Below are 18,450 nucleotides of genomic sequence, written 5' to 3'. Positions count from 1 at the left end.
ACTGTGCGACACGCTACTCGTGCCAGCGTCCCGTCCGGAGGTTGCGGAACCTTCTCAGACGGCGCGGCGGCGTGTGTCCTTGGCGACCTCCTTCAGCGCCGGAGCCCACGTCTGCGTGGCGCCCCGGGCTTACGTGATGGCGGGCAGGCGCGCCAGTCACCGCCTTTGGGCTGCCCTGTCTCTGCCGGGACCTTGCGTTCGTGCCCCAGGTCTAACAAATCCGAAGGAAAAGGCGGATCTCAGCCACTGTCGACGCTAAACCGCCGGCTAATCAGCGGGTTTTGGCGTCGCCTTCGACGTCAGAAATGACCCGACCAGCACATGTTGGTATCGTTTTGCCAAAGGCCACTGGGCACGGCGGTGTAAGACACTGGGAAGGCGATGAAAATAAGCTCGTTTGTGGATGGTTCAGCCGGCCGCGGTGGCCGAGCGGTTCTAGGCGCTTCAGTCCGGAACCGCGCGACTGCTACGGTCGCAGATTCGAATCCTGCCTCGGGCATGGATGTGCGTGAAGTCGTTAGGTTTAAGTAGTTCTAAGTTTTAGGTGACCGATGACCTCAGATGTTAAGTCCCATAGTGCTCAGAGCCATTTGGATGGTTCAGCGTCTCATCAGTTCGACTGCTGAGAAGTGCTGAAGAAGAACACACGTCATGTGTGGACGCATTAGTGCAGCATCGAAAAGCATGAAACGTTCCTTCTCGTTCGTCGTCTCGCAGCTTCTGCGCTCCGTGGGGTTGCGCGAGACGAACCAAACGACGCATTACTCCGTAGACTTTCTGCAGAGGGTTTGTTGGTGCAAGCGGATTATTTTTGCAGACTACTCCACATACACTGTCGTGCTAAATAAGGGTAGCCAGTTTCGATTTCGACCGCGAGACAGGGTTAAAGTACATCGATGTGCATATCTTAAGCACGAAAGTAACTTTCACATGATGGGTCACAGCCATGAAGTGTAGCTCGAGGAAACTTGGACCACATATAGAAAGATCTGCTAAGGTAGCACAGAAGGTAACTGAAAGAAATACGCAAGAGACGAACAGAAATTTGTAAGAAACAGTAATTACACCAAAGGCACCGAGTTCTTTAGGTCGCCTGACCATTACAAAAGGCGGGACGTAGTAATTGATAGTGTGTGTGATCACTAAGATCAGCAATGCAAGCTCTGCGTCATGCTCCCATGCTGGCCACAAGTTTCATAAGAAGTTGGTGTGGTGTGACGTTCCATTCCTGCAGCGGTGCGGTTAACAATTGCTGCATGTTCTTTGGAGCATGTGGAAATGCTGTAATATGTCTCTCCAATGCATCTCAGAGGTAATCGATGGTATTAAGTCAGGCGAACAGGCATGCCAGTTTACTCGCCATTCCTCTCGTTCCAACAGCTCCTCTACCTGCGTTATTCGATGGTATCGTGCATAGCCATACATAAAAACGAAGTCTAGACAGAATGCCCCCTGAAAAGACGCACATGTGGAAGGAGTACAGTGTCACAACAACGTTGACCGATCAGTGCACCATGTTCAAAGATTTGCAAGGGTGCCATGAGCACAAAGACTGCACCAAAGAGTGGTGCACTTTAGTGCTTTCCTCGGGTAAGAGCCGACGCAGTCTGCCTAGTGGTTCTGGACCTGCCCTCATATGCCGGACGTGGGAACATGCAAAGCACCCAGGAACATTGTCGAACATCATAGTTTTGGTGGTCAACGTGTTATGGTGTGGGGAGTCGTAATGTTCAATCGCCGTATTGACCTCCACATCTTTGAACACGGTACATTCACTGCTCAGCGTTATTGCGACACTTTACATTTTCCTCATATGCGAGTATTCGGGGTGAATTCTGCTCTGACTTCATTTCCATGAGTGACAGTGCGCCACCGCATGAAACAGTGCACGTGTATGAGCTGTTGGAACGAGGGCATATTCGGCGAATGGTCTGGCCTGCTCGTTGCTCAGACTTCAGTGCACAGAGCATCTACAACTACTTCTACATCTACATCTACATGGTTACTCTGCAATTCACACTTAAGTGCCTGGCAGACGGTTCATCGAACTATTTTCGTACTTCTTCTCTACCACTCCACTCTCGAATGGCACGTGGGAAAAGGAACACCTAAATCTTTCCGTTCGAGCTCTGATTTCTCTTATTTTATTATGATAATGATCGGTGTCAGCAAAATATTTTCGCATTCTGAAGAGAAAGTTGGCGATTGAAATTTCGTAAATAGATCTCGCCGCACAGAAGACCTCTTTTCTGTCACTGACTGCCACCCCAATCGCGTATCATATCAGTGACATTCTCATCTCTATTGCGCGATAACACGAAACGAGCTGCCCTTCTTTGCACTTTTTCAATGTCCTCCGTCAATCCTACCTATTAAGGATCCCACATCACGCAGCAATATTCCAGCAGAGGACGGGAAAGTGTAATGTAGGCTCTCTCTTTAGTGGGTTTGTCGCATCTTCTAAGTCTTCTGACAACAAAGTGCAGTCTTTGTTTCGACTTCCCCACAATATTATCTATGTGGTCTTTCCATTTTAAGTCGCTCGTAATTGTAATTCCTATGTATTTAGTCGAATTGACAGCCCCTGGATTTGTGCGATTTATCGTATACCCAAAATTTATCGGATTTCTTTTAGTACACATGTGGATGACCTCGCACTTTTCTTTGTTTAGTGCCAATTGCCACTTTTCACACCATAAAGAAATTCTCTCTAGATCATTTTTTAATTGGAATTGATCGTCTGATTATTTTACTAGACGGTAAATTACAGCGTCATCTGCAAACAATCTAATGGGGCTGCTCAGATTATCACCTGGATCATTTATGTAAATCAGGAACAGCAGAGGGCCTACGACACTACCTTGCGGAACGCCAGATATCACTTCTGTTCTAATCGATGATTTACCGTCTACAAGTACGAACTGTGATCTCTCTGAGAGGAAATCACAAATCCAATCACACAACTGAGACGATACTCCATATGCAAGCAATTTGATTAATAGTGTGTAGCGTTGAGGAGACGTACTGCAGTACGTCCACATTCGCTAACGACGAACCAGAAGTTGCAGGCGAGTTGGTGCAAGAATGGGACACCCTATCACAAGAACTCCTTACCAACTTTGCGGTCAGCTAAAGTGGAGAAAGTACTACATTGCTACTAAACCAGTGTAAAGCTTACTACTACATTTGAAATTTGTGGTGAGGTCTTATGGGACCAAACCGCTGAGATCATCGGCCCCTAAGCTTACGCACTACTTAATCTAACTGAAAGTAACTTACGCTAAAGACAGCATACACACTCATGTCCGAGGGACGACTTGAACCTCCGACGGTGGGAGCCGCGCGGACCGTGACAAGATAGATCGAGCGGCTACCCCGCGCGGCGAAGTCATAATTTATAGGTTATGCATTAGTTAATTACAACTTCTAGATCTCGAATGGTACGTGATATACAAAATTAAGTACAAAACGTCCCGGTTTATACCCTACTGCAATCGTAACTTTTATGAGGGTATAGTAAACTAGCGTTAAGAAACATGTCCCATCTTTTGTAATATCCAAAAGACCATCATAAATCGCGGTCCCTTCAGTGTAACTATTGCCTCTAAATAAAAATGTCATTTTTGTTCGTCTCATTGCTTATTTCTTTCAGCTACCTTGTGTACTGTACTGTGGCAGTTCGTTTCATGTACGGTCCAAGTTTCATCGAGCTGTGTTTCTTGGTAGTGAAACATCACGTAGATGTTACAAGCGTCCTTAAGTTAGCACACCAGTGTACTATGTTCTTCTATACGACTAATCAATATCTGTATCAGTCCAACTATTTTCAATAGACTCTCAGATATGGACACTGGTTTTGAAAACGAACACCACTAACAGTCCTTATACCAGCTGCAACCGGTTTACAGTTACCATAAACAAAACTGAATAAAAATCTACAGTAAGAATGGAGGAAGATACACACGAAAAGCCCTTAAGTTTCCACTGTAATAAGTGTTCTCCATAAGTGTCTTCCATAAGAACTCGCTAAGCGTGCCTCATTGTTATCAAATACTACCTACAGCTACCTGCTATCTCCACTTTGAAATATGAGACCTCTGTCCAGCTAGCAAATTCTCACTCATTAAGTTGCTGCCTTTTTCGCAAAAACCCACGTTCTTCTCGCGACGGCTACCGGGTGACTCCCCGATATCACCAGCTGCCGAAATTAGCTCCACAAAATTACGAGCGTTATTCGGAAAGTAAAGAACGATCGGTTGCGAAATGTAAAATACAGTGAAAATCTGATGAATCTTGGCACAGATGCGTTGGGCACTGTGTCTAGTACGCCCATCAACCGCATCATGTCGCTCTTGTCAGTTCTGAGCTCACACTGAGAACGTAAAGATGGCTAGCAATTAGCGTCTCCCGCCAAGTATGAGGGCCTGGCGAAAGATTTCGCCTGAAGCTATGCAGTCCACATAACATAACTCTCATGCGGTTCGTTCTACACAATTCTCAATGCTCCTGCAGCGTTTTCGATGGGAAGTGTTTGATCACTCACACTACAGCCCGTAATTGGCTACCCCCGAGGCTCACCTCTGCTCAAATGAACCGCTGGCTACGAACACAATATTTTGACAAAGACAGCGATTTGCAGTCCGGAGTAGAAAATTGTCGAAAACCATGGCGGCTGTCTTCTATAATGAAGGAAATGAAAAGTTCGTACAACGCTACGACAGATGTCAACGTCTGAGCAGCGACTGTGTAGAGAAGTAGCTGAAAGGTGTAGCTAAGCGTTGGAAATAAAAGTTTTGATTTTCACTGAGGTTTCCATTTCGCGACCTATCGTTCCTTACTTTCCGAATAGCCCTCGTATTTTAACAAGCAGACCGATCAGTCTGCAGAGCAGAACCTAGGAATTTCAAATGACCATTTCGTGCTAAAGATCGGAGTACCTGTGGCAAGGTGAAGCTTTCTGCCAACCCTCTGAGAGATTGGTTTTCCAAAGAGTACTAGCAAACGCGGGGCATCCCGGAATTCACTCAGCTTTGAAAACAGCGGTTCCGGACCAGACCACCACTACTCAGCTTGATTTCCACAATGGAGAATAATCAGGAAACCAGGAAACGTGCGCTGGCATTCATAATTACGACGACCACTAGCCGAAAGGCGCTGCCTGGAACTGACATGTTACAAGTAAACTGAAGGAAACACGAATTGAAGTAATAACATTGGTACTGAATGTAAAAGGATGGCGAAATAAAGACCGAAACCGGCTATCATTTTTAATAAATGGTTATTGCAGTCCTTACTGTTTTATCAATTCATTATTTATAATTGTTCGAAGTCATCTATAAATGATGCTACCTAAAACTGTGAAACTATACAGGCTAGAAGGATGTCGTTGTTGTGGTCTTCAGTCCAGAGACTGATTTGATCCAGCTCTCCATGCTCCTCTATACTGTGCGATCTTTTTCATCTCCGAGCAACTACTGCAACGTACATCCTCTTGAATCTGCTTAGTGTATTCATCTCTTGGTCTCCCTCTACGATTTTTACCCTCCACGCTTCCCTCCAATACTAAATTGGTGATCACTTGATGCCTACCAACCGATCCCTTCTTCTAGTCAAGTTGTGCCACAAATTCCTCTTTTCCCCAATTCTATTCAGCACCTCCTCATTAGTTACGTAATCTACCCATTTTCAGCATTCTTCTGTAGCACTACATTTCTAAAGCTTCTATTATCTTCTTGTCTATTTACTGTCCATGTTTCACTTCCATACTAGGCTACGCTCCACACAAATACTTTCAGAAAGGTCTTCCTGACACTTGAATGTGCACTCGATGTTAACAAATTTCTCTTCTTCAGAAACGCTTTTCTTGCCATTCCTAGTCTACATTTTTTATCCTCTCTACTTCGCCGATCATCAGTTATTTTTCTCACCAAATAGAAAAACTCATCTACTACTTTAAGTCTCTCATTTCCTAATCTAATTAAACCAACATCGCCCGATTTAATTCGACTACATTCCATTATTCTCGTTTTGCTTTTGTTGATGTTCATCTTATATCCTCCTTTCCAGACACCATACATTCCGTTCAATGCTCTTCCAGGACCTTTGCTGTCTCTGACACTATTACAATGTCATCGGCAAACTTCAAAATTTTTATTTCTTTTGCACTGATTTTAATTCCTACTCCAAATTCTTCTTTTGTTTCCTTTACTGCTTGCTCAATACACAGATAGGATAACATCGGGGATAAGCTACAACCCTGTCTTACTTCCTTCTCAACCACTGCTTCTCTTTTATGCCCCTCCACTCTTATAACTGCCATCTGGTTTCAGTAAAAACTGTAAATAGCCTTTCGCTCCCAGTATTTTTCTCCTGCCTCCTTCAGAATTTTGAAAGAGAGTATTCCAGTCAACATTGTCAAAAGCCTCCTCTAAGTCCACAACTGCTAGAAAAGTTGGTTTGCCTTTGCTTAATCTATCTTCTAAGGTAAGTCGTAGGGTCAATACTGCCTCGCATCTTCCAACATTTCTACAGAATCCAAACTGATCTTCCCGGAGGTCAGCTTCTAACAGTTTTTCCATTCTTGTGTAAAGAATTCGTGTTAGCATTTTGCAACTATGAATTATTAAACTGATAGTTCAGTAATTTTCACACTTGTCGTCATCTGCTTTCTTTGGGATTGGAATTATTATATTCTTCTTGAGTCTGAGGGTATTTCGCCTGTTTCATACATCTTGGTCACCAGATGGCAGAGTTTTGTCATGGTTTGCTCTCCCAAGGTTAGCAGTAGTTATAATGGAATGATGTCTGTTCCAGAGGCCCTTTTTTGACTTAGGTCTTTCAGTGCTCTGTCAAATTCTACACACAGTATCATATCTCCCATTTCATCTTCACGTACATTGTCTTCCACTTCCATAATATTTCCCTCAAGTAAATCGCCCCTGTATAGACCCTCTATGTCCACATTCCGCCTTTCTGCTTTCCCTTCTTTGCTTAGTACTGGTTTTTCATCTTACCTTTTGATATTCATACAGGTGGTTCTCGTTTCGCCAAAGGTCTCTTTAATTTTTCTGTAGGCAGCATCCATCTTACCCATAGTCATATATGCCTCTACATCCTTACATTTGTCCTCTAGCTATTCTTGCTTAGCCATTTTGCACTTCCTGTCGATCTCATTTTTGAGATGTTTGGATTCCTTTTCGCCTGCTTCATTTACTGCATTTTTATATTACCTCCTTTCATCGATTAAATTCAATATGTATTCTGTTACCCAAGGATTTCTACTAGCCCTAGTCTTTTTAACTACTTGATCCTCTGCTGCCTCCACTATTTCATCTCTCAAAGCTATCCGTTCTTGTCTTACGTTTCTTTCCCCTGTTTTTATCAATCGTTCCCTAATGCTCTCCCTGAAACTCTGCACAACCTCTGGTTCTTTCAGTTTATCCAGGTCCTATCTCCTTAAATTCCTACCTTTTTGTAGTTTCTTCAGTTTTAATCTACAGCTCATAACCAATAATTTGTGATCAGAGTCCAAATCTGCCCCTGGAAATATCTTGCAGTTTAAAAACTGTCTTACCATTATATAATCTATCTGAAATCCTCCAGTGTCTCCAGGCGTCTTCCACGTATACAACTTCCTTTCATTATTCTTAAACCAAGTGTTAGCTATGAGCTATGATTAAGTTATGATCTGTGCAAAATTCTACCAGTCGGCTTCCTCTTTCATTCCTTATCCCAACTGCATAGTCACCTATTACTTTTCCTTCTCTTTCTTTCCCTATTATCGAATTCCAGTTCCCCATGACTATTCAATTTTCATCTCCTGTAACTATCTGAATAATTTCTTTTATCGCATCATACATTTCTTCACTCCCTTCATCATCGGCGGAGCTAGTTGGCATATAAACTTGTACTACTGTGGTAAGCGTGAGCTTCGTGCCTATCTTGGCTACAATAATGCTGTTTGTAGTAGCTTATCCGCGCTCCTATTTTTTTATTCATTATTAAACATACTCCTGAATTACCAGTATTTGATTTTGCATTGCCGCGCAGAGTTGCCGCGTGGTTTGAGGCGCCACGTCACGGATTGCGCGGACCCACCCGCCGGAGGTTCGAGTCCTCCCTCGGGCATGGGTGTGTGTGTTGCTCTTAGCATAAGTTGGTCTGAGTAGCGTGTAAGTCTAGGGACCGATGATAGGGACCGATGACCTCAGCAGTTTGGTCTCTTAGGAATTCACACACATTTGAACATTTTATTTTGTATTTATAAGCCCTTATTCACCTGACCGGAAATCTTGTTCCTCCTAAGACTGAACTTCACTCATTACCATTAAAACTAACTTCAAGCTATCCATTTCTCTTTTTAAATTTTCTAACCTACCTACCCGATTAATGGATCTGACATTCCATGCTCCGTTTCGTAGAACGACAGTTTTCTTTCTCCTGCTAACGACGTCCTCCTGAGTAGTTCCTGCTCGGAGATCCGAATGGAGGATTATTTTACGTCCGAAATACTTTGCACAAGAGGACGCCATCATCGTTTAACCACACAGTAAAGCTGCATGCCCTCGGGAAAAATTACGGCTGTAGTTTCCCTTTGCTTTCAGCCGTTCGCAGTACCAGCACAGCAAGGCTGTTTTGGTTAGTGTTACAAGGCCAGATCAGTCAATCATCCAGACTGTTGCCCCAACTACTGAAAAGGCTGCTGCTCTCTTCAGGAACCACATGTTTGTCTGGTCTCTCAACAGATATCCCTCCATTGTGGTTGCACCTACAGTACAGCTATCTGTATCATTGAGGCACGTAAGCCTTCCCACCAACGGCAAGGTCCATGGTTCAGGGGAGAGGGGGAGGGGGAGAAGGGGGGGGGTCTGGAAGGATACATGATGGAACCGATGACATCGCTGTTTGGTCCGCTCCTCCCAAAATCAACCAAACAATCAATCCAGTTTTGTAATAAGTGAAATATCATCATGCTGGAATGATACTTGACGTTATTTCAGTTATTACATAACTGGGTTGATTGGTTGGTTGATTTTGGGGGGGAGGGGACCAAACAGCGAAGTCACCGGTTCCATCTGAAAAGCGAAAGATGGGGAAGAAAATCGGCCCTGCCCTTTCAAAGGAACCGTGGATAATCAGGGAAAAACTAAATGATAATGGTCGGAAGTGGGTTTGAACTTTTGTCCCCCCGAATGTGAGTCTACTGTACTAACCACTGCGCCCCCTCTCCCTCAAATTTTCAGACACCTAGGCAGAATGGACGCACTTATTAGTCTGAAATTGCACTTGCTCTATCTTCAATGCACTGTGTTGCTCATTTGCTAGCGTCCAGTCCAGCTAGGAAGGCGAGTGGTGGAGAGAATGCAAAAGCAAGAGGGAAAATACCACGTGATCCTACGGTTCTATCAGTGGGCACAACAGTAAATCCTCGGTAACCAGAAGTCCTTCTGTGACATTGTTTTTTCTGTGTACTATTCTGGAAATTATGTCCATGAAAATTCTTGGTTTAGTGCACATAAGGATGGTACTAGCGACGTGTTAGAATGGAACGTCAATTTACTCTCCAAGCTGGCGTGTGCTTACGTGTGGATACATTGCAACAAAAGCGAGAACAGACACTTCGCCAGCTTCTTGTTTGTGAGTTCTACAACGGTTACTTCGCCTTGAGCTAAAACCAACCGTTTCCTCAAGTGTCACAAGATGAGGAAACATTCATCAGGAAGGAGTGTTCTTGTCAACATATTGCTCTCTGTTGTGTTCCTCTGTCCTAGTAGCGCTACGCCTATCTTCTTGAGGAGAAAATATAGATTAAGGAATAAAGAAAACACAGGGAGATATTAAAAAAAAATGATGTACTGCTGGTCACTTCACCGTAACAAACAAAGATACGAGAAAGGCAGTCATGCCTCTTAAGGACCCTCTGATAGTTAAACAACATTTGTATGATAAATTTTATATTTTGCTTCTGCACAAATAGTTATTTGTGGTTGTCAAGATAAACAGGGCTCCCTACGTACAGACTCTAAAACAAAAAAGAAAAAGGGTGCACCACGAAGGAATTATCCAGTTGGGACGGAAATCAAAAAAATGTTCAAATGTGTGTGAAATCTTATGGGACTTAACTGCTAAGGTCATCAGTCCCTAACCTTACACACTTCTTAACCTAAATTATCCTAAGCACATACACACACACACCCGTGCCCGAGGGAAGACTCGAACCTCTGCCGGGAACAGCCGCGCAGTCCGTGACTGCAGCGCCTCAGAACTTTCGGCTAATCCCGCGCGGTGGACGGAAATCAGTAGATGTGATTTACATACAAACAGTCAAATGATTACAATTTCAGAAAAATTGGATGATTTAATCCGCAGAAAGAGCTTTACAAATTCAGCAAGTCAGTAAGGCGTTGGTCCACTTTTGGTCCTTATGAAAGCAGTTGGCACTGATTAATAGAGTTGCTCGTTGTCCTTCTGATGGATATCGTGCCACGTCCGATCCAAATTGCACGTTAGGTGTTCAATATCCCAAAATGGTTGGATAGCACTTCACCATGATGCTCTAAACGTTCTCAATTGGGGAGAGATCCGGAGACCTTGCTGGCCCAGATAGGGTTCGGAAAACACGAAGACAAGCAGAAGACACTCTGATCGTGAGATGACAGTCATTTTATCTGCGAAATGTATGCCCACGATGACTTGCCATGAAGGGAAACAAAATGGGGAGTAGAATATCTTCGACGTACCGTTGTGCTGTAAGGGTGCTGCAGATGATAACCAAATGGGTTCTGCTATAAAAAGGAATGGCACCACCTAGACCATCGCTGCTAGTTGTTAGGCCATATGACGGGATAGAATCAAGTTGGTATCCCACTGCTGTCCGATGCGCCTCCAGGGAAGTCCTCGCTGGTTATCGGGACTCAGTTCGAATCAGGGCTCATACCTGAAGACAGTTCGACTCCAATCAAAGAGATTGCAGGCCGAACACGTGTCTGGAGATGCCCCAGAGAGCGATGGGTACCAACCTGGCTGTCGCCTCCCATTCGGCCCGACAGCCAGTAGTGATGGTCTGGGGTGCCATTTCTTTTCATTGCGGGACCCCTTCGGTTCTCATCCCCGGCATCCTTACAGCACCGCAGTATGTCGACGATATTGTGCGCCCTGTTTTCTTGCTCTTCGTGGCAAGCCATTCTCGGCTTATATTTCGCCAAGATAATGACCCTCCAACTATCTCGGGATTTTGAAGACCTAAAACGCAAATTGGACAGAATTTGGTACGATGTTTCTCAGGGGGGTATCCAAACAACTCTACCACTCAATGCCAAGGAGAATAATGTCTTGCATAAGGGACAATGGTGGATCAACGTTTTATTGACTTGCACAATTGGTGAAGCCCTTTGTCTTGCATAAACCACACAATTTTTCTGAAACTGTAATCATTTACATATGTCTACATGTACATCATTATCACATCTACCGATTTATGTACGGATAAATCCTTCGTGGTGCGTCTTATTTTTGTCTTAGAGTTTATATATATATATATATATATATATATATATATATATATATATATATATATATATATATATATATAGTGTGTGTCTGTGTGCGTGTCAGTGTATTTATGAGTTACAATCAAAAGGATTTGCGTCTTTCAAGATGATCTGGATTTCGATGCAGCTGTAAGAAGTGAGCAAATGACCAACACGACTTTCCTTGAAACATTTCGCAGAACATTCGTTATGTATTCTGAAGACTAACATCTGATCCCCATACGCATGCTCGGGTGTGCATTCCGCTCACCTTCCCGCTCAACCGGTAGGATCAAACTGGCGATGTCTTAAGTTTTCTCTCTGCACAGTATTCCCTCAGCTCTCTTTTAATCTCCGCAGAATTCTGATAGCAATCTTCTTTCGCTTTTGTACATCTACGGACATCAAAAATGTCTCTATGCATAACTTTCCTTCTCTTATCCCCTTGTTTTCTCGTTTTCGAATAGAGCTAGATCCTTTCATTTATCTTCTCCCTTCCTCGGTCTAGTGGTCATTTTCAAGTGTTTTTCTTTTGCTGGACAGCCTTAAAATTTTGTTAGTATTTCAAACATAATTTCATTTTGTATCATACCGTCTGTTACAACCATTTCTGATACGTTCTCCTATAGTTTTCGGATCCAACGATGGTCATTGTTACCTGTATCAGGATCCCTGCAAATTTCATAATTGAGTGCATAGACGTTCATCGTAACTACTCGGCATGTCAACTTTTCTTTACAGAATTGCACATGATTTACATCATTAGCTTTATTAATCAATGAATTTTATGCTAGGATTTTTATTCTATATTAATTATTGTTACGAGCAGTTATGCAGTATAACGCTGCTTTGAGTGTCCTACATATCAAAGTTTCCGGGAAAAGGGGTGACGTGTTTTCGCTAATCAGTTTAGCTATACAGAGTGTCTCAGAAATGTTGCTACAAACTTCAAGGGTCTGTAGAGGGTTATGAGGAACAAATGAAGTATAGGAAACCGTGTTTGGAAACGTCATCCAACGATGCTACAGAGTGTAGAAGTCATAGGCGCCGGCACCTGGCACAAGGCCACTTCTTCGGCAGCTAACGGGACTCACACATTAGCCGACCATAGACAGAGTGTCTCACAATGTTGTTCGTTATTCAGCGATCGCGAGTGATTGCCACCATCGCCAACGGATAAATAGAGCCAGCTGGTGCGTAGGCGGGCCTTGTCTCCTATGAAAGCGGTGCTGTGTTGCCTCAGTGGATAACGGTTTCAGACACAGGTCGCCATAATTTTTCTCCTGTATACCGTAAAGCACAGGCAACGGCCTTGCCGCAGTGATACACCGGTTCGCGTCAGATCACCGAAGTTCAGCGCTGTCGGGCGTGGCCGGCACTAGGATGGGTGACCATCCGGGCCACCATGCACTGTTGTCATTTTTCGGGGTACACTCAACCTCGTGATGCCAACTGAGGAACTACTCGACCGAATAGTAGCGGCTCCAGCCAAAGAAAACCATCATAACGGCCAGGAGAACGTGTGCTGACCACACACCCCTCCTATGCGCACCCTCAGCTGAGAGTGACACAGCGGTCGGATGGTCCGGTTGAGCCACTTGTGGCCTGCTGACGGAGTGCTTATTTTTATAATTGTATCGTAAAGCATTGGAGATTTTATAGGGTTCCATCAGGAAAATAGTTGTGGTTGGAAATCACTACTGAATAACAAACAACATTGCGAGACTCTCCGTCTGCAGTCTGTCAGAGTACAAAGTCACATTTGCTGCCGAAGGAGTGACGTAATGAGTGGTAGGCACCGGCGATTACAACTTTGATGCTCTGCAGAGTCGCTGAATGACGTTTCCAGACACGGGATTCTATCCTTGATTTATTCCTCAAGACGCTTTCTACAACCCCTAGGACCTCTTAGAACCATTTTGGGACATCCTGTACAGTTAACGCAGGTAACTAATTCAATGAAACAACTTCACATATTCCGCACTCCTCTGGTCTACTGCAGTCCGTTTATTCCCCTTTACATTTCAGCACAGTGTCTTTCATTTGTCACCGATTTAATCCACTGTCACTTGAGAATACGTCACTCCATGTATACATATCCCGAGTTTTTCTGCTAAGAGTCATCAGGGGCATTTTCTGTAGTGTTTCTGCAGATATTAGCAATTTTGCTTTGACAGTGTATATATATATATATATATATTCATTTTATCGATAAGTATTAACAGGAAATAACCAATGCACCAGTAGTGACTGAGTAGCGGTCCTGTATGGTGGTAGCACCTGGCGCAGAGCATCCGACAAAAACTGCGGGTCCATCTAGCAGAGAATGTGCGGCAACGGATTTTACAGTATTCTTCTTCTTGTCTGCAGCTGATGTTGTCATTTCCACATCTTCTATGGTCACCCCTCCTTTCGATATATCTGCGATGGAGGTCAAAACCGCTACACCCTGCTTCGCAATCATGCGGTTCTCTTATAAATGAAACATTTCAGACAAGCCGCTGCTCAGAATCGAGAGGAAAAGTTCTCAGTGGTTGGCATGAAGGGCATCATTCAAACCACCCTTTCTATTGTGGTGCTGATTTACACACATCTTGCTGTTGAATTCGAGATTTCCGAAAGAACAGAAACCATATCCATATAAGTATATAACCGTTTCCAGTCAATGATGGTTCAATTGGATCAGAGGACTCAGTGTATTCCATGTAAACACCATTATGGGGTCACAACAAGCTTGCACAGCGCCTTGTTGACAACTTGGGTCCATGGTTCTGATGGGTCTCCATCTCACTCGAACCCTTCGATCACACCTTACCAACGGAAATTAGGACTCACCTGACCAGGGCTCAGTTTTCCAGTCGTCTAGGGTGCAACCGATACGGTTGTAGAGGCGGTGCAGGCGATGTCGTGCTGTTAGCAAATGGACTCAGATCGTTCGTCTGCTTCCATAGCCCATTAACGCTAAATTCCGCAGCACTGTCCTAACGGAAACGTTTGTCGTACGTCCAACGTTGATTTGTGCGGTTACTTCACGCAGTGTTCCTTGTCCGTTGGCACTGACACCTCTACACAAACGCCGCTGCTCTCGGTCGTCAAGCGAAAGTCGTCGGCCACAGCATTGTCCCTGGTGAGAGATGATGTTACTCTTGACACTGTGGATCTCGGAATATTGAATTACCTTTTGAATTTGCTTACGATTTCCGAAATAATATGTGCCATGCATGTAGCTCCGAGTACCATTCCGCGTACTAAGTCTTTTAATTCCCATCGTGCGGACGTAATCAAGTCGGAAACCCTTTAACACGAATAACCCGAGTCCAAATGACAGCTCCGCCAATGCACGGCCCTTTCACACCTTGTTGCAACAGTGCATATGGAGTGCATGAAATGATTACATTTAGAGATCAATGGAATACGCAGTTCGAGGCACCAAGTATCGACCCACACGGTTGTTGGTATGTGGTGCAGCCTCGAGGGCGTCAATAGAGGTGCTAACTCTGGTTTACATGTTGTACTTGATGGTCCTTTTGTTTTTTTAGTGGTAGTTTGAATTTTACACTAACAAGTAATGATAAAATTAGTCATGGTAATGGATGGCTTACCATGGCTTATGTCCGCTGTGGAGGCACTGAGCGCACTGGTGGCCTTCAGCGTTTGAACAATCGAGATGCGATTATCTACCGAACTACCGTCGATCGTACAGACAGCGAATACTGTCTTGGGATACGTTATGCCACTCTTATTCGACATTTTCACGTAGTTTTGCAAGAGTTGATGGCTGATGAGACGCAGTAGTCACTTCTCGTTCCATCATATCCCACACGTACTCGATTGGAGATAAGTCTGGAGATCATGCTGGCCAAGGAAGCGGCTGCACTTCTCGCAGATCACGTTGAATTTCACGGGCAGAGTGTGGGCGAACATTATCTTGTTGGAACAACACATCACCTCCCTATTGCAAGAACGGCAAAAGAACGGGTTTAACAACAGTCTGCACGTACCGAGCTCTAGTTATTTCCTCCAGAAACACCAATGGTAAACGAGAGTTGTAGCTTATCGTACCCAAGGCCATAAGGCCTGATTTACGGCCAGTGTGTCTTGGACTAATGCACTCTATGGGACAGCGTTCACCATGTCTACATCGTACATGCAAACGACCATCTCTTGAGTACAGGCAGATTCTGCTTTTATGATTGAAGACCACGGCGCGGCATTCCATCTTAAAAGTGATTCTTTGATGGAACCACTGGAGCCGTGCGGGTGGTTGCTGTGGCGTGAGTGGAAGACAATCTAGAGCAGGGACGGGCAAACGTTGCCGCTGGTGTGTTTTATATGCGACCACAATCTCCTCGGGTTTTCTATCGGATTTCGAGAGAGTTTCGTTGTGGAAATTATCTTGTATTGAAGTCCGTGCTACATTTCGAGCTTCTGTAGAACTTCATCAATCTTGGCGGTTTTGCTTTCCTTTATATTTGTTATGCTGTTTTCGTTTCTTCTGCAACAGTGTTCTGACCAGCACTTGCATAGCACTCTTGTTCGAGTTCCTGGGCTGGTCTAAATTGTCAGATATTTTCTCATCACGTCAATTAAAAGCTTTCTGAATGCCAGGAAATTTAGTGACGTAGGTTATCGATACTGCCATAGCTGGCGCCTTGAAAATTCCTGCGACCCCGCGAGTGGCGCTTTGAACATCGTTACGATGGAAAACCTCCAGGCCGCCGACTAATGAAGACCGCCAAAACGGTGTTATGAGCGGCAGGCACTTGTGCACCAGTCTTATAGTCCAAAATAACTTCTAGTTGCTATCTGGTGCCGAACGTTACACCGAGTTGTTGATAGTTAGCTATATCGGCAAACACTAGCTTCAGTGTACTTAAACTATGCCGCGTCTGCCACATGTTCTCAACAGAGTTCGCACAAGTTCTTTAAAAATATTCGTTTAAGTAGCTCTTGAGCCAACTAGTATTTTGCTTGCCTGTTTAGATTCCTACGCCGACAAACTCTTTGGCCAACTTCCAGCCACTTGTTATTTGGAGCGAGGACATAACATTTGGCTCCTAGGAACATAACGATTACCGATTCGCATACATAGTCAGAAATGAATGTTTTATGGGCAATTTGATGGCGTTTAAGATCAAAGGATATTTTATGATTAATATCAACACTATAAACACCATGGATCGAAAAAAAAACGATATAGACATGCGTATTCAAACACAGAGATAGGTAAACAGGTAGACTACGGCACTGTGGTCGGCAATACCTATACAAGAGAACAAGTGTCTCTCCAAGTCGTTAGATCGGTTACTGCTGCTACACTGAGAGATTTAAGTCACTTTGAACGTGGTGTTATAGTCGGCACAAGAGCGATGGGACGCAACATCTCCAAGGCAGCGATGAAGTAGAGATTTTCCCGTACGACCATTTCACTAGTGTACCATGAATATCAGGAATCCGGAAAAACATCAAATCTCCAACATCACTGCGGCGGGAAAAAGATTATACAGGAACGGGTAGAACATTGACTCAACAGAATCGTTCAACGTGACGGAAGTGCAACGCTTTCCGAAATTACTGGAGAATCCGATTCTGGGCCATGAGCAAGTTTCAGCGTACGAACCATTCAACGAAACGTCATCGATATGGGCTTTCGGAGCCTGGATACATGTTGCCTGACCGGACGAGTCTGGTTTCAAATTGTATCGAGTGGATGGTCGTGTAAAGGTATGGAGACAACCTCATGAATCCATGGACCGTGTATATCAGCAAGGTACTGTTCGAGCTGGTGGAGGCTCCGCAATCTTCTGGGGCGTGTCCTGTTGGAGTGATATAGGATCCCTGATACGTCTAGATACGACTGAGAGAGGTGACACGTTCGTAAGAATCCTGTTTGATCACCTGCATTCGTTCATGTCCATTGTGCATTCCGCCGGATTTGAGCAAGTGCAGCAGGTCAATGCAACACCCCACACGTCCAGAATTGCTATAGAGTGGCTCCAGGAACTCTCTTCTGATTTTAAACACTTCCACTGGCCACCAAACTCCCCAGACATGAACATTATTGAGCATATCTGGGATGCCTTGCAACATGCTGTTCAGAAGAGATCTCTACCCCGTTGTTCTCTTACGGATTTATGGACAGCCCTGCAGGATTCATGATATCAGTTCCCTCCAGCACTACTTCAGATACTATTCGAGTCCCTGCCACGTCGTTTTGTGGCACTTCTGCGTGCTCGAGTGGGCCCTACACGATCTTAGGCAGGTCTACCAGTTTATTTGTCTCTTCAGTGTAAAATTATGACATGTGCGAATATTACCGAACCATTAGTTTAATAAGTCATAATTGCAAAAAAATGACACATTATTTACGGAAGGATGAAAAAATTCGTAGAAATCGCCAAATGGTTCAAATGGCTCTGAGCACTATGGGACTCAACTGCTGAGATCATCACTCCCATAGAACTTAGAACTACTTAAACCTAACTAACCTAAGGACACCACACACATCCATGCCCGAGGCAGGATTCGAACCTGCGACCGTAGCGGTCGCGCGGTTACAGACTGTAGCGCCTAGAACCGCTCGGCCACTCCGGCCGGCCGTAGAAACCGCCTTAAATTTGTGTTCCAGAGATATGCAGGAACACGCGAGGCCCTACTGATACCAAAACTTAGAAGGGAAAAGGCTATCCAGCATTTATAGCATTTGTAGATTTAGAGGAACTGGAATTTAACTGAGACACCCTCCTTGAAAGTCGAAAGTGAAAAGTTATCTACAACTTGCATACTGCAGTTATAAGAGTCAAAGGCCTTGAAAGGGAAGCAGTGGTTGGGTTGAGAAGGGAGTCAGACAGAGTTGTAGCCTCTCCCCGATGTACTTCAATCTCTACATTGAGCAAGCTGTAAATAAATAAATATATAAATA

This window comes from Schistocerca nitens, chromosome 9, assembly GCF_023898315.1.
Source record: "Schistocerca nitens isolate TAMUIC-IGC-003100 chromosome 9, iqSchNite1.1, whole genome shotgun sequence".
NCBI lineage: Eukaryota > Metazoa > Arthropoda > Insecta > Orthoptera > Acrididae > Schistocerca > Schistocerca nitens.
The sequence above is the reverse complement of the archived record's forward strand: the minus strand, read 5'-3'. Positions refer to the sequence as shown.